Source organism: Dermacentor variabilis, chromosome 1 (genome assembly GCF_050947875.1).
Source record: "Dermacentor variabilis isolate Ectoservices chromosome 1, ASM5094787v1, whole genome shotgun sequence".
Classification (NCBI taxonomy): domain Eukaryota; kingdom Metazoa; phylum Arthropoda; class Arachnida; order Ixodida; family Ixodidae; genus Dermacentor; species Dermacentor variabilis.
This window is the reverse complement of record NC_134568.1, coordinates 243,955,349-243,980,833: the sequence shown is the minus strand read 5'-3', so window position 1 is coordinate 243,980,833 and position 25,485 is coordinate 243,955,349. Positions and strand designations below refer to the sequence as shown.

The 25,485-nt window shown below is 49.4% G+C and overlaps 1 protein-coding gene and 1 non-coding gene across 2 annotated transcripts in view; one reads left to right on the top strand and one right to left on the bottom strand.

Annotated features, from left to right (window-relative positions):
* The window catches only part of zfh2 (Zn finger homeodomain 2), a 357,387-nt gene that overhangs the window by 58,313 nt on the left and 273,589 nt on the right, over positions 1–25,485 (top strand). Inside the window, exon 2 of the mRNA XM_075672530.1 lies at positions 21,544–21,717. The gene's annotated coding sequence lies outside the window, so the exon portion shown is untranslated. The remainder of the gene's footprint in view (positions 1–21,543; positions 21,718–25,485) is intronic.
* LOC142567852 (U2 spliceosomal RNA) lies at positions 12,515–12,697 on the bottom strand. The gene has a single exon (XR_012825267.1). It is a non-coding gene; the product is annotated as a U2 spliceosomal RNA (small nuclear RNA).

The following is a 25,485-nucleotide window of genomic DNA, read 5'->3' as shown; positions in this document are numbered from 1 at the left end:
AAAATGACGGAGTGAGCGAAACGGCTCCTAATGAGCGCGCAGAGTCCGCGGGCCGTGGCGGGATGAGTTCGACACTTTCATTATCCCGACGATCAACACTGGCGCCTCCGGCTCTTCACAGGGAGAACAAATTGCGAGCCGTGCGCGCGCGGAAGTGGCGCCGCCATAATGGCACGTGCCGAGGAGAAAGAAGCGAGCGCGAAACCGGCGCTCCGGGCGCGTAGAGTTCGACGCTGCAGGAGAAATTAGTCGAGAACGTGGCGATTAATGGTACGGAACGGCTGGGCAAAAGCTGCGTGTAGCGCACGCGAGAACGAGACATAAAATTGGACGCAGAGCCGCCTGTGGCGAGGGCGCTGCGCGGTGTCGCTCTCGGCAGCCGGGAGTATCCCCCTCCCATCTGCACACGCCCTGTGCAGTTTCCACCAGTCGTCTCACGCTTATGAAAATCTTTTCCTTCCCGTTTGGTTATTAGTGTAACGGAGAGAATGCCGAGGAGAATTTTCCTTTCGTGAGCGAAGTGTTTGCAGGGTTTTCTTGGCGTCCCTAATGAGATGTGCAGCTCCCAGCGGCAGCGCAGGCACGGGAAGGAACGGGCGGCGGCGCGCGTACACGACGGCCCCAGCGGCGCCAGCAAGAAAACGGCTTGAGACAATGAGCGCGCGCGCGCGGTACTTCGCCTGGCTTTGCCGTTTCTCGCAGGGCGCCATCGCTGCCTTCCTCTGTCTTTGTGTGCGAGTCTGCGCACAGCGAGTGTTTCTTCGACTCGTTGTAAAGGAATAAATAAAAGAGAACAAGACGGAGGGAGAGGGCAAACGTGGGATGGCGCTCATGGAGATCTTCCGTTTTCTCATTTTTGTGACCACCCCAATGCTTTGGTTTTTGTACGCCGCTACGCTCGCTCGGTGCTCGCGCAAGTTTTCGACCATGGAGGAGCTCTGCCCACTGCTGCGTCGCCTAATGTCTCCAGCTATTATCGCCTCATTAATTCGACAAAGCCGTCTCTTTCCTGTGGAGATTTTCCGTTGTCCCCAGCAGCGGACGCACGCGGAGCGGCTCTAACTATGCAGTTGAAGATGGTTGTCGGCCGCGGCGTTGGGGATTATGGGAGTCGTGGGATTAGTGCTGCGAACACGGTCTGAGGGAGGTAGGGGACAGGAAAATTGCGTCTCCCTGTGGTACCCTCGGTGCTCCTCCGGCCTAGGGCGGCCCAGCAGAGTATGCATGCACCACTGGGCTGAAGCGCGGAAAGCGCGGTTGCCGCACGCCAGGCACGGTTGTCGGGACGAAAAACCTGTCTGATGGATTTGAGGTTAACAGCACGGCCTAAGGCCTTGTATCAGCGGTGCAAGATCTAGTTCCAGGATTGAGTGGAAAGATATATACATTACGAAGTCATACCGCACCACAACCTACCCGTATGAAAATCAGTAGATCCTGTTTGCAGAAAGCTGCAAACTATAATGATTCCGCTGCTATTACCATTACACCTGATTATGAGGACACGTGAATAGAGCATTCTTGAGGGACTTCGCAAAGAGTCATCTCAAACGTAAAACAGCAGGACTAGCCATCATAAGATGTCAATAGAATTAAAAGTTGGTTTAAATGCAGCTTACCTCATTCATTTCAAGTCGACGCTGTTGTAGAGTACTCCACATGAATGAAAAAAAAAATTACCAAGCGAAGAAGTGTAAGTGGTAGCCTTGGGTACTTAGCACGCAGGTCGCATATGCTGTGCAATTGCGCAAAGATGGAAACCGTTGTTACCTATCCCTGGGGAAAAGGCCGTAGGCGTATGATTACAAACATCCGACATGGCTTCTTGAACTTTCACTGGCTGACAGCAGCCAATATTTCCTTAATTGTTTAACTGCTGCAGAGTGACGCTTCAAGAGAGAGAGAAGGATGGCAGAGAGGTTAACCGGACTGGGTCCAGTTTCCTATCCTGCACGAGAGAGAGAGAGAGAGAGAGAGAGAGAGAGAGAGAGAGAGAGAGAGAGAGAAATCATGAGTCTATATCGCATTTTCACATGCGCTAAACTAGGTGCAGCATGTCAGCACTCAAGTCTGTTGCCTTCACTCAGGGAAGAAGCTCTTGAATCGCTTTCTGGGCTGATGAACTGTGAGGCCAGACTCCCAACTCTTTTGCGAACGTGCCCACACAGACGGCGACCTCTTACTGATATGTGTCGGTGGGAAGCTTTAGAGTTAGCCTCATATGACCAAATCATAAGCAAATTGCTTGAATGTCATCATTTTGATCACTTCGTTCGATCAGCTTCCTGTCCTGTGACATAAGTGATTTTCCGGTGGTTCTAATAAAAAACGCGGAAAGAAGCACTGTGTCTGTCCTCAAAGCTCCGTAGTTTTACTTGTGCAAGCCGCGGCGGCCACAGTGACTTTTATGCGCATTTACCTCAGTTTCTTTGTGAATGCCGAAGTAAACAGTGCGGTACAACCAGAGAAGAAGCGTTTCAGTGCCTGCCATCACTGTCTAGGCCGCACTCTACCGCCCAAAGACGCGTCCTCGACGGCTCGTCTCCACCCGACCGCGGCGTCTCTGAGGGGCTCCTGAGCGAACTGGCGCTCTGCCATATCGGCGCTCTTCGAATAGAAATGTTCAGCCAATGCACCTGTTCCCTCCGAGAACCGTCTCGACAGATATTTATACACGTGGGGTCAAAGCGAGCGTGCGCTTTCAGGAAATAGGAATATGCACCACACTGTTTGTGAATGTTCTCCTCTTCGCCCGCCGCATTTTCTTTCCTTCATTTTCTTATGTCTTTTCTTTCGTTTTTCATACTCGGAGCACGGCACACCGAGCCGATCGTTCGCATTGACAGCGCTCGCCAATGTCTGGCAACCGCTTTTACGGGATGTCATGACAGGACAGAGTTCTGCCCAAGATAACGCGGGGCAGGCGTTGCCCTGTCGAACTTTCGTACGCTCAGGGTGTTCGCGGCCGACTTCGTCGACACGATCACTTGATCGCAATGGCCATGGCGACTGTGACGTCACTCTCCTACTGCGGCCATCATTAACGACGTGTGTTCTCTCCGCATCCGCAGCCCGCGCAAGACGTGCTCCGTTTCCTCGCCGGAGGAGAATGTGCGGGACACGTGGCCTCGCCGCAGGAGCGTGTGCGGGGGTGCGAAAAGAGTGACGCGGTCTGGTGGGCGCGCCGACCCTCGTGCAGCTGGCTGTTTGGGCACCCCCCGCGCTGCTCTGGGTGCGCGCGAGCCGGAGCCTCGAGTCGCGGGAGGCGCTGCGAGCGGTTCCCCAAAGCGTTCCTCCAGCCGGGCCAGCTTCATAATGCCGCTGCTCTGCTCTTAATTATAGCTTCGATCGGGCGCCTTGTTTTGCGAGGGCCGCCCGATTCCCTGGCGCTGAGCGGGGAGGAAGACGACGTCATGGCCGCCGCCAGCTTCCTCGCGTTCCTTCTCGCCTTTCGCCCTGCGCTCTCCAAATGCGTGTGTATTTATCTGGTCCCGCGTCGGCTCCCCATTTTCATCCACATAAATTAATGCCGCTCAGAGGCGCGTGGCGATTCGCCCGCAGACTAGGTCGCCCTCGTTCTCGCCGCCGATTTAAGCCCAGCGAGGAGGAACGTGCGCGCCCGTTTAATTAATTTTAATTTCGATTCTCGCCGTCCGGAGGCGCTCGCCGCGCCAGGGAGGGTGGCTAGGCGGGTGCACGAGGCGGCCGCGGTCCGAGTACCATGTGACCGACGACCGTCCAATGGCGCCGTGGCGGCCCACTTTGCAGTCCTGATTTAGGGGCGGCTCCGAATATTAGCGGGTGCCCGTGCCCTGACAGGTGCTTTAATTAACGCTGCGAACAAGTTATTGGACCTTGGCGCTGGCCCGGCCAGCCCGCTGTCTGTCGCCCCTGCTGCCCGCGATACGCCGCCCTCTTATAGAGTCTTCTCTGTCTTTATTTTTTCTCTTTCTTTCTTTCTTTTTTCTTCCTGCAAGTCCGGCTGCCGTTTCTTGCACTTCGACGTCTCCTCGCTGGCGCCGTGTCCAGCCTCTTGAATTTTCCGTGTTGCTGCTAAGGGACGCGAAGCAAAGTCACCAAGTCCGCGCGAGCTCGGCGCAATAAATAACAGGTATTCGGACGCACGAAGTTTACCTTTGCACCAGCCAGACCACCTCATGTAGTTATTTTTGAAGATATGCACTTCTTGCTAGCCATTAGTGAGCGAAATCGGCAGATCGCAAAGCAGTGGGAAGCTGTATAAGGAATGCGAACGCTAAAGTTCTCGCTATTTAATGTTTTGAGGCTCTACAGACACAATGGGAAGTCACCTGCACAGCAGCCAGTCCCAGTTAGCACGACATAGCGCCGTGTTTCACTCATCCGTATCTTCTGCGTTTTTCAGTATGGGAAACAGTGCTGGCACCTAGGCAGCACTTGCGCTGATGAATTCTTCTTAAGTTGTTAATATGCATCGACTAAGTATGCGAGAAGAACCTAATATGTTCCTTCTGAGTGTATTTGGAAGTTCTATAAGGAAAACCTAAAGCGCATGGTCAGCTTTCATTTTGACATTGTTCAGGAATCAACTCTCGCTAGCGATTAGCTGTACGCCCTTGAGGTTCCTGTCTCGCGCAACGTGCGAGCAGCGTTTTCCTAAAACCAGTGCCCTCATGACACCTCATGACACTGACGTCATTAGAAACGCTGCGAAATTGTCCTATGGTGCTCTTGTTGTGTCTTATTACATCGTCGGTGTTATGATTATATACTTTATTGCTGGCATGCTACGGGGGATGCCGCGAATGCACTTCGAATGTACCGTAACACCTACCGCTGTGAAACGAAGCCAGTCCCAGTCCCAGTCAAAGTTCAGTAGCCAAAAAAAAAACTTAATTTGCGCGTCAATTTCTCTGTACGTGTCGGGAATTGAATGCGCCAAGCTTAAGGCAGTTGCGAAAATCGCCTGGCCTAAGCGTTCACCTTTACCACGCTTCATTCAGGTGAACCGACGTAGACGTCACAGGGCCATTTCGACACCAATTTTAGTGTCAAATAATCCTGTTTAAAAAAAAAATCATATTGACTAAGTGCCACCCTTTTACGTGCGAAACGCGTGGGGTTGAATTGCCGCAACTTCGAGAATATGCGTCAGTTCACCTTTAGCGACTAATTAATACTATTAAATTAAGCTGTAAAATCCACTTCTCTTATAGCGACACGGCCACTCTTAAAGCACGTTCACAGTGAAAGATTTCCGGTCATCCGGACTGGACAATTAATCTACGTCGCGCGAGAGGAAAGAAGCTGTTGTTGCACTGATCTGTCTGAGACCCACTTTCGTCACTGGGAGAAAATGCGTCGCCTGTCGCAAGCCAATCGAAACGCGAGATTACGAGAGAAGGGAGGAGATAAGGGCGGAAGCTGCTCTCTGTTGTAAAGATCCGGGTAGCCGTTTTGCAAATGGCACAGCAATGGCCGGTCGCATCTTTGTTTCCAAGTATATATCAGCCGGTTTTTAGTGAATTCGTTTCGTACTTCGGGTGCAGGCAAGTCTTCATAGCGAGTGTATTATGCACTTGGGCGATAAACTCCCGATACAGCTTTCTGTAGCTCAATACGTGCTACTTAAAAGTGTTTTTCCGAGCGTGAAAGAAGCCCGTAAATGCACGCAAAATTGCCGCGCGACTGGCCGCTCGAGGCACTTTGCGTGTATTCGCGGACTTATTTCACGCGCGGAAAAACACTTTTACGTATTGAGCAACAGAAAGCTGTATCAGGAGTTTTTCATGTCGCTCTATAACTTTCTTATTGGCGCTTTTCATCTAGTTATATTTGAGAAGTTGCTTAATCAATTAGGACTAACTATATAATTAGGCGGAATGAAAAAAATAACCTGAGTATGTCCAAGCGACGGCAAACAACATTACCTTGTTTCTGTCCAGCTACGTGGCATTCGCATAGTTTTAAACTCTGGCTAAAGTTAGCTGGGGCATCCTGTATAAAGTTTGCTAGGTGTTACGCTGGGAAGCTTCGACAGCGCGTGCTTCCCTTTATTATTTAATGTCAGTGGCTTTCCGCAGTGCGTTCATATGTCATTTCGGCTGCTGGCAGCAGAAGTAGCATATGTCCACAACTCCGAAGAACTTGTGACTGTCGTTATTCTAAGCATTCACTGCAAGAATGCAGCTACGCTTTCCACACGTCTTTCCTTCCGCCGCACGCAGGGCTGCTTGCTCTGACACGATGCTGCCGTGTAGGCAGGTGAAGCCCAATACTCCTTTCATTGCCCGAGCCGAAGCGAGTCGCGCGGCCTCTGTACTTGTTCTTCGGGAACTGCCAGACTTTGCCGGAAAATAGAGTTGCGGCGTGAGTGCGGAAGCCGCCAACAAATGCTGGCCCACCCTGGCGGATTAAATAAGGTGGGGCGCGCACACGGGCCGGAGTCGGTGAAAGGGGACATGCGAGAGCACAGCTCATACGGGACGCAGACACGCAAAAAGTTTGTCGTCGTTGTTCACGTTCCTTTGTGCGCCGCGGCGCTCGTTTTTTCGGGAAGGCCCCCTGTCGACGCACACGAGGGTGCGCGTGCTGAGCACAGGGGGGAGACTCGTGACCCAATTTTTTTCGAGGGGTGCGCAGAGGGGGCCTTCGGCCTCCACGGCGGCACAACGTGCATCGAGGGCGTCGCGGTGGGGGTCCGAACCCCTTGAGGCACAACTCCACCCCTTGCTTTCCGGCCCGCGTGCCGAATCCCGGACTTTTGGCTCCGCGCTCTTTCATATGTACATTTTTTTTTTTATCCCGCCTAGAAGGGGAGCAGGCGGCAGTCGGCCAAGGCCGCGCGTGCGCCGCGCGCGTGCTGCGCGCGTTCCCTGCACGAGCTTGTCGGCGGCGGCAAGGTTATCCGCGGCGTCCCCCACCCCAGTTCCCTTTTGGCCCCGAGAGATGCGGTCTGCCTGGAAATGCGGAAGCAGATGAAACGTCGCCCTCGTGCTTCCTCCCTGATCCACCGCGTGCTCTGCGTCGCCGCGGTGCCGTGGGCTAAGGCACAATGGCCGCCACAATTCAGTTCTCCCATCCCGATTGGCATCCCTTCGTGCCCCGCGAGCGCACTCCCTCGTCACTGAAGGTTGGCACTGTTTCTCTGTAGGCCTACTTTTTTTGTTTCTTCGTTCCTTGCTCTTCATTCGCTTATGCTTTCGTGCAGTTTATCTCTTCTTTTTTTTTCTCAGTACATCATGGCTTCGTCTTATCGCAGTGATTCTCCATCCTTTACTCAACTCTTGATGTATTTATTTTTTTTACCCTCTGACATAAGCAGTTAGTCTTCTTTTCATTCGCTCCTTTTTCCTGACTGTGTCGAATGTAACGTTTCGCGAATCGCCAGAGAATCAAGCCGCGAGGAAAGGAACACTCTCTGGACTCCGCACTGTATTGACGTTTCGTTTATATCCGGCGCTCATTGTGCAAGTCGGAAGGCCGGTGCTGGGCGAGTGGCGGGAGGAAGGTTGTCGCGAGAAGTGTGTCACTTCACTCGGCGAAAAATTGAGCGTGGAGGGAAATGGCGCCGCGGGCGCGCCCCTTCGGATCGCCGCGCTCGGCTGGCGCTCACTGCTGCCGGCCGTGTACGCGGCGTGCTTTGTGCGCTGCACGCTCATCGTCGGCCCATTCCAAAGTAATGAGCGCGCGCTGAGGAATGGGGGAAAATAAGAATGTGCCCGGCCGGAGACACTTTTATGAGTTCTGGCTACGCAGTTTTCGTCCGTTTTCTTTGTACGTCGGTGCACTTGTGTTCTCGAACCAGTCGCGCAGACTGTGTCGCTCGAGGAGAGTCATTTTGTTCTCGCAGTCTGTCTTTGACGGCGAGGTCTGTCAGCTTGAATGACAGGCTCGAACGAAGGCGGGCTCCCGGCGCTGAAACCGAACCGCCACGAGGAGAACAACGGGCACCTTTTCCAGTGTGCTCCGCATCGGAGGTTCGCGGCCGTTTTTAAACGGTACTCGACACCGTATTTTACGTGTGAGCACTTGTTGGCCTCGCCGGGTCTCCAAGTTTAGTCTTGTGGCGACGCCGCCCGCTGCCGAAGCGGCAGCGCTGCGCGGCCCCCTTCGACGAACCGGCGAGGAACGCGCGTGTCGGCTCGTTAGCTGCCGTGACGGAGTCTTGACAGCGCCGCGGAGTGCTTCGGCAGCGCAGACGTGACCTCAGCGGCCGTCGACGGGTCTGGACCGCGGCGGAACTGTGGCCGCCATTTGCGAAAAGGCCGGCATTAAGCGACGCAGACACAAGTGCGTTCCGGCCGCGGAGGGGGGGGGGGGGGGGGGGGTAGCGAACTCGCCATTGGAAGGAGCCGGCAATGAGGCGCGCACAAACATGAGCCGCGTCCAGTCGCACCCCTGGGAGCCCGGGTACAAATCCAGCGCTGGAAGAAGTAAGTCCATAATCTGAGGGTTTCGGCGAGCGGTCACAGGGGGCCAATATGGAGCCCCGCACGCTCGCACTCAGCGGGGAAAGAGGCTGGCCGCGGCCGGGAAAGCGGTGCCGTTAATTCCGGGAGGCCGCTTAATTGGCGGCCTGGCGCGCGCGGTGGTCTTAGGCTGTCGCTCTTCGCGCCGATGACATAATTAAACACGCCAGCCGGCACTTCGCCCGGTCGCCGTTGCTGGCTTTTCTTTCCTTTTGCTTGTCTCTCGGAGTGCCCTCAACGCTCGAACCGCCTCGGGCGCAGGACTCTCTGGCCACACTTTGCTGCCGTCGGTGAAGATTGAGGTCGTCTCCCGTCTTGGTCAAAAGAATCGGCCTGCGAGAAAAACTTGCTGCGGGCATCGAGAAAATCGACTTGCCTTTGTCAAAACGATCCTCTCCGTTTGAACCAGATATAACGATGGAAGTGAGACTGCTCATGTCAGCGCCGCGGCAAACGTCACCGTTTCTGTGAAAGGAAAGATAATGAAAACGTTATAATTACTGGTTATACTCAACTACGCCTATACTAAACTACGTAAGAACAAGAATGGAGCGCAGGTGCCAACTGGCTGGTGAACGTTCATGCCGCACATATATAGAAAGGCCTATCGCACTTTTGACCAACTCTGCCATGGCGCCAAGCTTTCCTTATTCGATTGTGATGAACTCTAACACTTCTCTTTTTCAGTTCCAAAAGAAGTCCATTTACGCCACGCTCAGTAAACATGCGTCACATTTATCATCATCATCATCACTTCTATTAATATTATCATTATTATTATTCTGTTATGTCAGAATGATGAAGCAGAGAAAATTATAAATAAAAGACAAGCAGGTTACCAAGGCGGAGCCCGGTTGACTATCATGCATTGGGAAAGGGGAAAAGGGCACTGAAAAATGAGAATACGTTCACAGTACGCACGCAAGCGCGCGCGCGCGCGCGCGCACACACACACACACACACACACACACACACACACACACACACACACACACACACACACACACACACACACACACACACACACACACACACACACACACACACACACAGGCAATTAAATGTTAAGTAACAGAGGCACTGACTAGTACTCACTTAGTGCTAATGTCCCCTACTGTTGATGCGCCCTTGTGTGATTCAACCCGAATCCCATTTAGCCTTCTTACTATCATGCTTTCTTTCAGCCCCGCGACAACGCAGTCTTTTGTGAAAAAAAAAGAATAAAGAATCCTGTTTGTCGAAATTATATCAGTACCGAAGGGTATGCATGCTACACGGATGCCATGATTCCTAAGCAACATGTAAGACATTATGTTGAGAATAATTTAGAAGGTCAAGCTGTTATTTTAATTTTCTGAAGTGTCCTTGTGTATGGTGTCCCTCCCACACGTACTCAGTGCTTGCTCTCTCCCTTTCTTCCTCTTTCTATTCCCCATTCCCCCACCCCCAGTGTAGGGTAGCAAACCGGATGCTGTTCTGGTTGACCTCCCTGCCTTTCCTACCCTTGTTTTCTCTCTCTCTCTGAAGAAATGATAATGAAGTTCAGGATTATTCGAAGGGAACTGTTCCGGTCGCGAACGTGGTACATGAAAAAAAAAATTGTTTTAATAGTGCGTTATGTAGCTTTTGAACGAAGGACTATGTATACAGGTTGTCCCATATAATTTGAGCCAAAGTCTTAAAGAAGAAAGGCACTCCGGACGCGAGTTGAACCAAATGCATAATGTTGGCACTGGCCTAGAGTTACTTAGGCTACGTTTTCTTTGTTTTCCCCTTAGCTAACGGATTAGTTATGTTTATTCAATCAACTTTCTAAGTATTGGCTGCAGATTCCAAGTGGGATACGCAGAGTTGTAGAGCCCCTTGAGAAACCTCTGGATAAAATGTTTCCAACACGATATATCTCGCGCGGTCCTTTTTTCCGCTTTCCAAAGAAAGCCCGCGAAATATGAAAACATACCACGTGACGGGGCGCTTGCGCACTGTTATTGTGCTGCTCTCAAGCGTGCGATGGATGAACAAAATCTTCGCCAATGTCGCTTCGGCAACGCTCGACCAGCAGCATGCATTTGCACCGTCATGCGATAAAGGCCGCATGCCCAGATACCTACACCAGACATAACTCCCTGTCGCGGGCCTGTCTCGCTGCAGCCGACCTTGTTCATCCATCGCGCACGCTTGAGAGCAGCACAATAACAGTGCGCAAGCGCCCCTTCACGTGGTATGTTTTCATACTTCGCGGGCTTTCTTTGGAACGCGGAAAAAAGGACCACGTGAGATATATCGTATTCGAAACAATTTATTGAGAGGTTTATGAAGGTGCTCTACAACTTTGTGTATTGTACTTGGGGTCTCCACCCAATAGTTAAAAAGTTCATTAATTAAACATAACTAATCCGTTAGTTAAGGGGAAAATAAAAAAAATAATAATATATGGGGTTTTACGTGCCAAAACCACTTTCTGATTATGAGGCACGCCGTAGTGGAGGACTCCGGAAATTTAGACCACCTGGGGTTCTTTAACGTGCACCTAAATCTAAGTACACGGGTGTTTGCGCATTTGGCCCCCATCGAAATGCGGCCGCCGTGGCCGGGATTCGATCCCGCGACCTCGTGCTCAGTAGCCTAACACCATAGCCACTGAGCAACCACGGCGGGTATGAAAAAAAAAGATAGCCTGAGTAACTCTAGTTCAGTGCCAATATTATGCATTCGGTTCAACTCGCGTCCGGAGTGCCTTTTATTTTTAAAACTTTGGCTCAAGTTATGTGGGGCAACCTGTATTTATTAGTGCTCCCGCATGTTCTTCTTAAGAGCACATAAAAATTACATAATGCTTACCACACTTGATGAATGGGCTTAATTTAGGCTAGAACCACCTTATCCACACGGCACTTTCTGTTCTCTTTTGCGCACCGACTAAGAGCGCGGCTGTCTGCTGTCGCGCATATCCTTGTAGAAGTGTTAAGAAGGAAAAATTTTATTAAAGGGAACTTTTGACACTAGACGATATCGATTTGTCCAGACCACACACCACCGCAATAATAATAATAATAATAATAATAATAATAATAATAATCTTTATTACAAATAATTTAATTGTACATATGATTTTGCTAGGTCTGCCGAAGCCTTCTGTGGGCTTGTATGGCAGAAACCTGGCAGTCAGGGCAATGCATTATGTACCTTATTACAGACAAACTAAATTTCAAACTAAAAAAAAAATAATAAGAAAGACCGTTTCACAGGTTTTTCAGGTAAACATGCCCAGTAAACAACACTTAATGTTCAAATGAAAACACGTAGCACTCAACAACCATTACAATTGAGTAAACATGGCACAATATGTAAACAAAGTCACTACCTATCTAGAACGAAAAAAGTAAAAAAAATTGTGAAAACAGCGGGAACAGTCTGACATTCATTTTGGTAAAGATCACACTACAATAATAATAATAATAATAACAATTATTATTACTTTTATTATTATTATTATTATTATTATTATTATTATTATTATTATTATTATTATTATTATTATTATTATTATTTCTCCTAGGCAAATTTTGTCCGCCACATAGTTTTTTTGCTTGCTTACCTTCGTGGTGGTCGTTTTTTACCCGCGCACGTTGCACCAGCAGCATTCGTTTGCGCAGCCGGCTCGCTAAACGAGGGGTAATAACGGCCCCTTGGCTTGACAGGCTGCGTTTTTCGAGGGCGTTCAGAAGTAGCGTAAAAGTGACGAGTATCCGCGTGGAGCCCAGAGGCAGTCGCGCTTCGCATGCACCTCGGCCACTCAAGCGAAGCGCAGGCTATACATGGGCGCCTAGGTGGTCTGCCCAGAGAGGTACGCCTTTGGCTGGCCACCGCGATCGCCCTGCTCTCCTGCATTGTTTGTTCATTGCTGGTTCGGAGTATGACCCCGTCTGGAAGGGGATGCCCTGATCTGAACCCGAAGCGCAGCTAGCGGTGCTTTGCTTCTCTTTTCAGTCTGCGCCGAGGGTTCGTTTTTCCAGAAAAGCTGTATGTGGCTAGTTCCCAGCGGATCGATGTCCGTAGACCAAAAGCCGTGGGCCGATCCCCGAAGATAGTGCAATAGCGGGCCGACCCGTGACGAAGGTGAAGCAGGCTTCAAGCACTCCGCCAACTTGCAAAAACTACTTTAATATCGTGGGCCCAAATACAACTCGTATCAGATACTAAGTTGATAAGAACACACACTACATTTTGACCCGCGTCGGCCGTGTCTACGTTCGTATCGCCCTCTCTTTGTCGGCGTTCCAAGCGATTGCTTATCTCTTCTCCTTCCGCTCTCCCGTGGTGGCGGTGCCGTCGAAACGTCACGCATGTTTATTTATTTTTCCTCCGGCTCCTCGGGGCGGCAGTTCCGTCGTCCACGCGAACGTATATAAATATCACGGTAAATGAGTCCGTACCTACGTTCAAAATTATGTGTTACCTTTGTGTCTAGCGTACGCTAAACAGCATCGCTGGTCGTCCACCTTTACGGAGTGGAATGGCTTGTGATTTCTTTTTTCCACATTCGCGTAGTGATTGTGGATTCGCGTTCAGTTTTGGAAGAAAGCCTGTCCGATTTCGACATAACGTGAGATGGTACTCGAAAATAAGAAAGAATATACGTAGGTGATACATCAGTGCTTTGTAAACAAAAGCTGGTCTGAGGTCGCGCGCCCGTGACCAGCTTGCATGTGCAAGCGTCGTTTTTTCGCAGCGGCCGCGTCTGTCGCGTGCCTGCAATCGCGGCGCCGCTTTGTTGTCTCCAGCGCCGGCGAGACTCGTTGGCAGGAGCGCCTCGGGGCGGCGGTCGTTCACGCGGGCGTAAGGCGGAAGTCGGCCGGCAGAGGGCGACCCTCCGAGGCGCCGGCCAGCAGGGCGAGCGGCCCCGCCAAACAAGGCTCGGCGATTGATAAAAGAGGAGCGCGCGCTGCGCTGCAGCCGCCCGAGCTCGGACCGGCGCTTCGAACAGCAGTACCACCGCCGTCTCGCGGAGTGGAATCATGGCGGGTGCCTCCGTGATTAGAGAGGCATATTGCACTTAGCGCAGAAGAGGAAGTTGAAGATGGCGGAGACTACGCTCGCCTACGAGCCCAGCAGGCGAGGAGGCTGGGAACTCGCCCTTTTTGAAGTTATAATGAACATCTGGAGAAGGTGGGGAGTCGGCGCAAGCGCTGTGGCGCGCCTAGGGTCCTCGCCCACCGTTCCTTTTCCCCTGGCGCGTCCGCAATCGTTTCCCTCTCCTGCGATAAAAAGGGGAAAAAAATAAGAATAATGCGTCGTGCAAGGACAGAGCGCCAGGCAAGGCGAGTCGTTAATGCGGAACGAAAAATCTGTGCCCGCGATGACCGTCGGCCGCCCGCGCAACGCGAAACACGTCCGCCTGCGGCTGGCGTGGAATTGCGAACCCAGCAGCGGTTCTGGTGTAGAAATGCGTGCTCCATTGTGTTGGTACCCATCTCGAGAAGAACTGAATAATTAAGGCAAAACTAGGCTTTAGAGGAAGGCGAATAATGAGCAAAGCAAGGGGATCTTTCGAAGCTGGAGTTGCATTTACAATGGCAGAAATACTTATAATTGACAAAAAAAAAAAATACTCGTTCTTGGCCGTAAGACTTTCAACTGTACAAAATTTTGCTGTGAATGTGAGCACCAGTCATGATTGCTTAGTGGCCATGGTGTTGGGCTGCTAAGTAAGAGGTCGCGTGATCGAATCCCGGCCACAGCTCGGCATTTCGATGGAGGCGAAATGAAAAAAAAAAAACGCCCGTGTACTTAGATTTAGGTGCACGTTAAACAACCCCAGGGGGTCGAAATTTCTGGAGTCCCCCACTACGGCGTGCCTCATAATCGGTAAGTAGTTTTGGCACATAAAAACCCATAATGTAATTCTTATAATGCGAGCAAATTCATTACTAGTATACCGGTGACATCACTAAGCAGTTATCCTTATCAGGTCATGCGCAGCTGGTAAAAGAAAGCAAGAGGAACGGATTCACAATGTCGTTCGTCGGCAGCAGTTTGAAGGAAAGGGCGCTGGCCGTTGATGAATTCATCCCTTCATGCGACGATGCCCATTCAACAGCCATATTGCTCTTTCTTTCTCTGCTTCATGCACCGTCAGGAGAACGCATTGCCTGATATATATTAGATAAAATATTAAACGAAGTAATATTCTTAGTGTTGTAGAACAAGCCCTCCTTACAGCGCTAACTCGAGAGAAGCTGCTTGAAGTGCATCGGTGCTAGTGAAAGAAAGTTAACCCACCAGTACCGACTTCACAGACGCATGTTGGTCCCCTTTGTAGTATAAGGCCGAATTCGTGTCTGTTAGCTCGGCGGAACTAATCGAAGCTTTCTGCATAACACACACAAGAACGGGTGAACACACGCGGTGTAAACACATTGGCTGTGGTTTACGTTTCAATCGTGCGGCGTGGTGGTCTGGCCGGGTAATGTGGCTCGACGCGCACCTGGCCCAGTGCTTTTTCAATCCATTGGCTGCGCCTTTAAATGAACTTGCTTGTACCGGGCTGCAACTGTGGTGGTTATGGCGGTGCAATCCTCTTTCGTACAAATTAAAGTGCATTAGTTTATATATATGACTAGGTGGGATGGTGAAATGAAGACAGTCGCAGGCGCAAGTTGGAATCGGTTGGGGCAGGACAATGGTGATCGGAGACCGCAGGGAACGGCCTTCGTCCTGCAGTGGGCATACAATAGGCTGATGATACCTATATATATATATATATATATATATATATATATATATATATATATATATATATATATGTGTGTGTTTGTGTGTGTGTGTGTGTATGTGTGTGTGTGTATGTGTGTGTGTGTGTGTGTGTGTGTGTGTGTGTGTGTGTGTGTGTGTGGAGCAGAAACAAAAGAAGCTGCTGTTTCGCCTATAATGGAAAACAGTGATGCGACAGCTGGCCCAATATTACACCCAGTAAGTTTTCGACTATATTATTGGTTCTTTATTAATACATTTCGCGTAGTATCAGTTGGATTTAATATTCGCAAATGCGTACGTAAAATTTTCCTTCGAGAAGAAACTGCACTCATTGTTGCCTCTAGTCGGAGGCACTTTTTGGTGGCATTTTTAGGCGTTGTAGGCATTTTGTAGGTGGCACTCCCTGGTGGCGGAGAAGCGGAGGGACACGACTGCTTTATTTGTCTTCTTTCCTTTACTGCCTTTCGCTTCTTGCCACTGGCTTCGTTTATTTTTTCATCTCGGCGCTGGTTTATGGATAAGCTGCATGAAGTCAGCCAATCATTTTAACGAGAGCTCAAGAGGCGAAGCGCAGTATTGTCCAGGCGCAGTATTCTTTGCTGCCGCATTGCCAGAGTGGCTGAGAGATAGGATCTTTGACTAGCAATTCTGTAGGTCGGAAGCTCGAATCTACGCGGTGCACTGAGACTTTATATCTTTGTAGAACTGTGGCAGTGCACTCTGTGACTCCTGCAACGGGCATCGGCGGATGTTAAATTGACTACGGGAATGACCCCCTAACAGTTGTAAAAATTTGTCTTCTCTTTCATTCGCTGAAGGGGCGTACATCCACACAGAACCAGCGCACATCTTTAAATCTTGTACAGGCGGTGTCTTTAGTTGTTGGTGTTAGTACCGCAAACATGTGCATTCTAAGCTTTATCGTCACAATTTTAATATTCTTTAAAGTGCATGCAGCCTAAATTCCGATACCGATAGTGAATATATTTATGGCGGCACTTTTCCTGCCGGTCAGTTTAACCATGAAATTCGCCATGGTTCCCATGTTGTTTGGCATTCAGAATAAATAGATAGCATCGGTGGACCGTTCTTCGTGCAGGTCTCCTTTTCTACATTCCCACGCTTTTAGGACTTGTATTAAGGCAAGTTGTCGTGCATGAGGATCGCAGACTTATGATGGTAGCGAGAGGAGCAGCTGCTTTCTGCTTTCTCGCCGACTGAAATATACACCAGCAACAGGGAAAGAAGTCCACCGAGTTTGTCCTCGGTGTTACAGGCTGCATGCCCCCCCCCCCTTTTTTTTTCTACCTTTTTTTTTTTTTTTTGCTCGCGCGATGAAAGGTACGAGACATAAGGCGGGGGCTGCCGTCTCAGAGCCTTTGCTGATATCACAGTTGAGCAGGACAGGTATATATAGTTATTACGAGCGCGTTGTCCGGCAGTGGAACTGTTAAGTTTATCTTTCCAATGCTCGTGTTTTTTAGAGGACATCCAGCACGATCTTTTGCGGCACGCGTACAACACCTGAAGCAAGGTGGATCTGCAGTTGGCCCGCGTTATGCTTTCTGCGCCATTGCGCGCGCTGTACGTATATAAGGCTATTATTTGTATTTTGCCCGAGACGGTCTCCTTCCTGGGCGCTGCCTAATGCGCGCTTCCCCAGAAGACCTTTAATGCCGCGTGCCATTCGTGCCCGCTGCGGTGGTTTGAGGGGCCCAAGTAGGCAAGGAGGTGGGCGCTTCGTGCGACTCAGGGAGCCGAAATAATGTGGACATTCGCGGGGCCATAACGCGCCGACTGCGCATCCTGTGCGCACGGGCACCGCGTGTGTAGCCTAATGGGGGCCACACTCCGCGCGAGGGCGTTTCAGAGAGGTCCAGCTGCGCGAGATGTGACAAGCCGGGGCTCCATGAGGCAAGGCGCACACCTCTAGGTCCATTAGCTGCTCTTTTGTGACAAGGAGGGAAACTCGTTTCGGCCAGAGTGTAGCTTCGCGGCGCCCAATTGTAGCCGAAACGGAACCGTGAGTCCGCTCTCACCGCGCGCGCTTGTTCGACTCATCTACCGAGCCCCCATCATCGAAAAAAAGAATGAATAGAAGAGCGGAGGAGGCGAGTTCAGCAGGCATACTTGGGAGGGGGGGTCTCACGGCAGTAAGGGTTCAAAGAACAGCAGTGCCCGCCGGTTAACGGGGAGGCTGGGGGCAGGCAAAATGGTACCTACCTGGCGCCCGATCATGACAGGTCGCTGCTGCAGGATCAAAAACGAGAATGACTGAACAAGATGAAGCCGAAACAATGACTTCGCTGTCACTGGCCAGCGCTCGGCTCCGCTCGGCCGGCGCCCCCTCTCCCACTGTTGTGCCCTCGCTCTCGTCGCCTATCGCTTTTCTCACGGATCTGGGCGGCCATTTGTGTGCTCTGCTCGCGTCCCAGCGGCACGAATCGCGCATTTTCCTTTTCGGCGTTATGGTGGAACTGCAGTAATTTCTGGCTGTGCTTTTTTTTTTTGTCCTTGCTTTCCTCTCGTGCCTCAGCGCTCTTCGTGTTCTTCGACCCTCGTCGTGGCTAGCGCTTCTCTCCACGCCGCCCTGGCGCCCTCTGTTTTCGTCGTGCTGGCGGCATAGCCGCCCGCTCTGCCGTTTCACCGCGCTCGCCGCGTCCTGGCTGAGTTGCGGCGTCTTCGTTTTCTCCCCACTAGTGGTATTAGCGAGCTGCCCTATCATACACTTCCTTTCCCTCCCGTTTCAAACAATGCCCGCGCCGAAAGAAGAGCACCATTCCGCTGGTCCATGCGACCTCTCCGCTCTGTGGAGCGTCTCTGTGTTTTTCGCTTACTTACGGATGTTGTATGTGGGCGTTTTGTGTAGCTTGCGTGCGTCACATATCGCCACATGTCTTTTATTCTCTTATTGTTTTCTCTTTTATTCACACTTAATAATAATAATAATAATAATAATAATAATAATAATAATAATAATAATAATAATAATAATAATAATAATAATAATAATATTAATGCAGTACATCGAATGGCCCCCGCTGCAACGAAAATAAACAGAGAAAGATTAATTGTTTTTCCAATGTAATTTTCAAGTCAATTTCGTTGAACTGACTTCTTGCTTGTTTACTCATGTGTTAGCAGGTACTGTGAACCAAGGTGTCAGATCAGCACCGAATCGAGAAACAAAAATTAACTAATTACTGCACAAATCGGAACTGACCTCGGGGGGATTTTATTTTCTTTTTCATTTGCTCAGGAACGATACCATGAAAATAACAATTAAAAAATATTTCTTGGTTCAAGTCGTCTGCCCTCTTGCGGTTTTTACAGATGCGTTGGCTACATCTCGGGATCCGAGCCGAACGACCTTTCCAGAATAAATAGAAATGCGTGCTTTCGGCTTGTCCACGTGTTATACGCGTCATATCCGTTGTTGCGTGCGTCTTTTCCTTCACTTTTTACTTCCATTTGAAAGTGAGGCGCCACGGTAAGCAACTGGCATCACAATTTAGCCTGGTCTCCATCTAAGGCTTCGAAGAATGCCACCCTAGCATTCCCTAAAAATAACGTGTTCTTGGGCTAGTTGGTTGATAATTCGTTAAAACCAGCCGTGTTGGCGTAATGGTTTTGGTGTTGTGCTGTTAAGCCGGAGAACGCGGGATCGAGACCCGGCCGCGCCGGCCGCATTTCAATGAGGATGAAATGCAAAAAATACCCGGCCGTGTACCGTGCGTTGGGTGCAAGTTAAAGAACCCCTTGTGGTAAAAATTAATCCCGAGTCCCCCACTACGGCGTCTCTCGCAATCACATCGTGGTTGTGGCTAGTAAAACTCCAGAATTTAATTTAATTTTGATACTTGGTTAAACCATTGTAGCGCAAATAAAACGGATACGAAGAAACCAAGGCCAGACAACATGGACGCTACGTGTTTCCCGCCCTTGGGTTTTGTACCTATTTTGTAGATCCTCCAAGTGCTTCACCAAACGTTCCCTATTTCTCCGGTCACTTCGATTGTATAGGTGTCTTGGGCGATTCTATGGAGCTTGCTTATGGCACCTTTGCGGGAAAACGTTAAGAGTACATTGAAATTGAAGCATGTACAATCAGAATCTATTTCGTAATTATCACATATTGCGCTTAGCGGTGTGGGGTGCCGTCGCAATTCGCTCTCACAAAGCAGAACATGAAATTATTCCGTTTTATTGTAGCACACAGCCTGCGTGCGTCCACTCAGCAGTTGTCTTAGAATATCCGTGCTAAGAGGCTGTAGGCAGGCTACGTATTCAAAACGACTGCCGACCAAACTGCCTTCCGTTCGAACTTACGGAGACTTGCGGGGTCTTATGCGTTCTGACTTTGTGCAATTCCCGCGAATTGAAGTGTGCCCGGAAATAATGTATTTCAGTGCTTCATATATATATATATATATATATATATATATATATATATATATATATATATATATATATATATATATATATATATATATATATATATATATATATATATAACATGAACAGCAAGTTCTCTGAAGCCGAACTACCGAAGCCGCCACTGACGCCATGCTATATTTGGTTCAGCGGGAGAACAGTTTCAATAGTCTCGAAGGAGGCGACTCAGCTGGCTACACGAGAAGCAAATGGCGTTTCTGTCGACATGAACAACTACGCCACCGTCGACGGCGACGGGGAAACCTTCAGGGTTGACACCGTGTAAACAATAAATTGAGAAGTCTTCGAGACTTCTCTACATGCCGATAACCATGGCGAGGAAACTGCCCAGGAGCCGCGGCAGCAGCGGTGTTGATATATGAGTTTTCATCTATGAGTTTTCATAGTGTCCTAAATACTCTGGCACATCTTTTTCTGTTTTCAACATCAAGGCACTAAAAAGTTTTTGGTCAAGCTATGCGAAATGTCAGGATTTGTGACAGCGGACAGGTTCGCAGAGCACCGGTAAGGAACAATCACTCAATAATTTTTACAAGAGCCCATAAAGCAATACTTTGCACTATGTAAATACAGAATATGTCTATTTTTTCATCATCCTTTTGGTTGTAATGATGTTTCATTTATTGAATAGTAGATATTTAGGGTTGTGAATCAATTTTGTTAGGACGAACTTCTGATAAGACGAACAGATTTTCATGGCCCCTTCGAGCCCGTCTTAACAGAAGTCTGCTGTATATATAATAGACCAAACACATAGGCCTAACATTTCCAATTCTGACCAAGCACTTTCTCATCAATCACGGTTATAAGGTTATGCTAGAATTTGGCCGTAACCGAGGTTGCCGCAAGCTTGTTCAGCAGACCAATGATGCTTTACTCACTTTCTTATTACCTTTTACTTCTATTTTCTTATTTCATTAGCGTTTGTAAGGGAACTCAGCAATGCCCGCTGAGTATCTCATTTAGGGGTTCCTATTGCCAATGATTCTGACAAATAAATTTTACGCAGCCTGTCATTTATTGTAAACTTAAGTACGTTATTTTTGAAATGCCTTCATCTGAGACAGCAGAAATTTTATCGTTATTGTTTAATGCGTAATCCGCTATATTTTCAGCTGTATTCATCGTAACCTTTGTACACGCGTCCAGCAATGCCGCTGACGCGCCAGGGTTACAACAAGCAGCCGACAGGGCAGCTGCACTCTGAGTGCGCAGCATTGAGATTGGCTGCCCAACCAGCCCTTTGTGCCACTTGACTCAAGTCCACCTTACTGGTTATCTTACAAGACGACCTTTGTTTATTCAGCATTCGAATGGTATCTCGGCTGCTTTCCTCATGGATTCGGTGTTTCAACAACGGCGCTCCTTGCAGAGTAGACGTCTCTGTGCGCTAGCTTTGCGGCTGACGTGCCCCTCTTAAAGACAGCTACGTTCGCCTTTTTTTCTTGTACATTTTCTCTTCTGCGTCTCGCAGTGCCTCTTTTCGTTATCGTAAGCTTATAGATAACGCGGTCGTGCTAATCACTCTAATTAAATACGCCTCGGCCTGCGGCTTGTGGGATTGTAGCCCCAGAGCTTGGAACTTTTCTCGTACCACGCGTGGAGGGGAGAGGGGGGAGAGGGGGCATTTGTCACTTTTTTCTTTGAGTCTGTATTTACTGCTTTTCTTGAGTGCCTCTTAGGTATCGCCATTTCCTTTGTGATAATGAGCCCGATAAATTGACGGGCAGACGAAAGCACCTCTAAATCCCTTATCAATCTTCTCGTTTCCTTTCTTTCTTTCTTTCTTTCGTTCCTTCTATTTATTTTTTTTCTTTTCCTAATGCGAGGCTTTGCCACTCGGACGCTTATCGCGCTCTACCGCTCTTGTTGCTTGTTTCAGACTAAGCCGGCCTGCATGTTCTCGGATGCCTGGGATGCGCAGTTGCCGCTCGCCTAATTAAGGCAGCACCGCGATCCCGTTCTCTTGCCTACTTCTTCGGAGTGCCGAGGAGGCGTCAAGTTTTCCGGAACGGCTACTCCGCCGTCCTCAGCCGGCGGCCTCTCTGCGCACACGGTGAGCCCAGTTACGTGTACATTCGGGGTCTAACGGCCGCGAGTGCCAGTTGCATGAGTGCGCCGGCTTGGGCCACTCAGCGTGGCGCCAATAAGAACATGCTCGCATTCCGTTTGGAAACGTTTAAGCACCGGGTTTCACCGTAATGTCATAGAGGGTACAAAATGCCGTGAACCTGCTGGGCCGCATATCGAACGCTGCAGCGTCTTGCCGTATAGGCTTGCTGCTCGCAACTTAAGTTCGAAAACTCCAAAGGACTAGACCGCTCAGTGGGACATACCGAGAAGGAGTGGAAGGCTTTGATGTTCTTGTTTTAACCACGTGACCCGGCTTCTTTCAAAGAACCTGATCATTCTTGCCAACAACTGCTGATATGCTCCGTGGGTGTACTTTTCTTTGCTTTTCGCTTTTTCTTTTTTCCTTGCTAATTTTTTTTCTTCTTGCGGTCGCTTTTGTCGCAACGTTACCGCGTGCGGTAGTCGTATCGACAATATCTTCTTCTTCTTATGACATCTATTATTCACGAGCACGACATTGTTCTTTAGCACAACTTTGGTATTCCGCTTTTACTGAGGCGTTCGCAAGTGTGTGCACGATAGTTATGTTCATTAAGCAAACTAGCTCTTATGGCTGCGTGGCATAATCTAAGGTGGCTTCTCAGATTAATTCCGATACCGGCGTCTGTCCCTAACGAAATGGTTCCGCGTGCGAATCTTGCTTTGTTTCTGTTGCTGCGCCTTTCAGCTATTGTACTTGCTTTATTCTTTTTCTTTTTCGCAGATGTTTTAGGTATGAGCTACTAAAGTTGATAACGTGAAAATGATCTGCGAAATTGCTCATGTAGCTAGTGAGAGTGAAATTCGAGCCAAATTTTCTATATTATTTCGCACAGCTTGTGCTGCAGTGATTGCGCATGTACGTCTATAGGCCCGATAAGATTACGATTGCTTCTTATCCGTGCGTGATTGATTCTGTCGACTTACAAGAATTAAAAGGACAAGATTCTTCTACGCGGCGTTCGGGGAGCGTACCAAAGTGTATTTGCGTGGGCAGCGCATTACGCTTAGGCAAACAAGCATAACGATCAGTGACGATAGAAACGAACGCCGTCTTGTCTTTCTTTCGATTCCGTGCACTGCGTAAACCTGAAAGGCGCGTATTTTTCATCTTATCAACTGTCAAACTCGATATTCCTGGGTCGAAGCGGACACTGTGATTCTGATGAAGATAGAACGGCGGACCGGTGTCCTAAAAATGAAGAGCGAGTTAGGCATTGTTTCCCGCCGATCCCGACCGGATTATTAGTATAAAAATGAAGAAAAAAGGTACAGGTCTTTTCTCGAGCAAAAGAAAATAAGGTTTCTGTTTCTGCAGGTATATGTACAGAAATGCCACTTTTGTAATCACCACTGCTGGTTTAAATTCATTTGCAAACTCGCAGTGGGTAAAGTCCTTAACATCTGTCTTCTACTGTGATGTATTTTGTATGCTCTTTATTGAATCATTGAGTGCCCTCCCACCAGCCCAGCAAGCCTCCGCATTTTTTCTTATACCGACGCTGCAAACAGAACTGCGCGTACAGACGGCGCGGGGTGACGTCTTGGGCAGAGGGCGTCAAGTGATACATACCAATGGCCCTTTCACCATGTTGCGCACTCATTTGAGAGAACACAGTTTTTCTGTGTTCTCTATCGTCTTCCTCCCACGCTTTCTTTCTGGCTTTGTGTGGCAGCCCCTTAGAGCATGTGCAAATTTTCACGACGTATTTTCCACTCGTGAGAAGCAGCAATTGTATATGTTAACGGCCCACGCTTGTTTGCATACATACATTTCCACGTTCTGTAAGGTTCTTTTTGCCTCTGCTGGAGCCGATTTTCGTCTCCCTGTGTAGCTCACGTCTGCTTGCTAGAGCGCAGATGATGCACTATATTTGCGCATTTATTGTTTGTCGTCACCTTAGTCAAATAACGGGACGAGTAACCCATGAATAAGCATGTAAAAACTACGCATGTAAACTATACCCGTGTATCAATTATTATATTTTTGTTTGTGTACTGGTACTGTTAACCTCCGAAGGGTCATTACAGGAATGGATATACTGTCAATATTTACAATACAAGGAAGAATCACGCGCTACAATGAAGACAATGACAATAATACTAATAAAGGCACTGCTTTTTCATATATATTCGTAGCAGTAATAATACGAGCGCAATTGCACTCTGTCGCGACCACAACAGCGTAGTGTTATTGATCTAGCGGATCAGAACACTTGACCCGTACAAACAAGAATCTGCAGCTCGTCTAGAAATGTATTTAAAGAAGTACGAAGTGCGAATGTGCGCTGTTTTACAAACTATAACATTTGCCGCAAATATTTTGCGCTTGTTCCAGTAGGACGCGCATTGCTGTGTGGCCGTTTAGAGGAACCGCATAGTGCGATATATAAATAAATGGAATGTCTCTTCACGTTAAGCTGAGTATTGCGTCGCACACTAGTGAAATAGTTCTCTCTGACACTGATCACAGCGCAGAATTGCGTAATCGCTTGTTATTGTTGTTTTTCATGCAATCCTTTGTTTTAAAAAAAAGCGGCTGTTTCGACGGCTACAAAGGGCAAGCAGCTTAACGGGAACACAAGCGCAAAAGCGCGCCATGCGAGCGTTCGCGCCTGACGTCCCCTCAAGCGAGGAGAGAACGACGGTGTGGCGCCCAACATGGCTGGCGCGACGTAACAACTTTATCAGGCACTGCCTGCTTTTCCTCCTCTTCGCTTTCTTGTTTCGGCTCTCTCGTTCACTTCCTCGGTCCGTTATGGCGTTGACTGCGCACGCTATCTGCGCTTTGCTGCCATCCTCTTTTATGCGCCTTTTATCGCCGCCTTGTCCTTATTATTTTCTCAGTTTGTCGCTAGAGGCTGCCTTCTCTTTTGGCTTTTGATCTCCCGTCGCCCAGGCTATGCGAGCTCAAGAAAGGCCATTAAGAGCTCCACGAATCTGATTTCCAAATTATAGGTAGTCTGGGCGAGCGCGTTGCGGCTAATGAAAGCGCCTGAAAACCTCGCACAAGGACAGAAAGGAAATGGCGGAGCCGCGCGCGTTGCAAGATGCGGCGCCAGATTGTATTCTTCCAGCGTTGCTTCGGATGCGTCGTCGTCTCGATTCTCGTTCTTTCGTCGCGGATCTCACGTGGGCACGTGTTTAAACGACGCCGCGTTTCCAGGCTCCGATGCGAATCTCTCGGCCTGCGTGAAAGACCGCTTTTGTTTAGCTTCCTCGCTGGCCTGCAGGAGACGGCACAGGCGCCGCCGTCGTTGGATCTCGAGGCGCTCCGCAGTTTCATCAGCCTGCCCTAATGGTTTTGTCCCTTGCAGTTGTGGCTGTGCAGAATAAAGGTGGGGTGGGGGGGGGGGGTGAATTAGCAACCGAAGAAAGCCCGCGCGCGTGCGAGACGGCTACGTGAGTGTCTATAGATCAACCGAGCAAGCGGAGCATGCGCTTCACAGCCTTTTGTTATTTGAGTGAAGAGCGTACCGAGGCTGGCGCTTGCCTGCTGTATCCCCTGCGCTGCAGCGAGAGCAATGGTAGTGTGAAGACGGCTGCACATTCTCAACCAAAGGAAAGGGTGCAGCAGCGGATGCCTTGATGCTCTCTTGACTGGAAGTGGGTAAAGGCGTCAAGGAAGTCGAGTGACGGGTTTTAACAGGCAAAAATGTTGACTGCGACTGCACGGAACACACGTGCATGTGCGCTGACGGCCGTCGCTTAT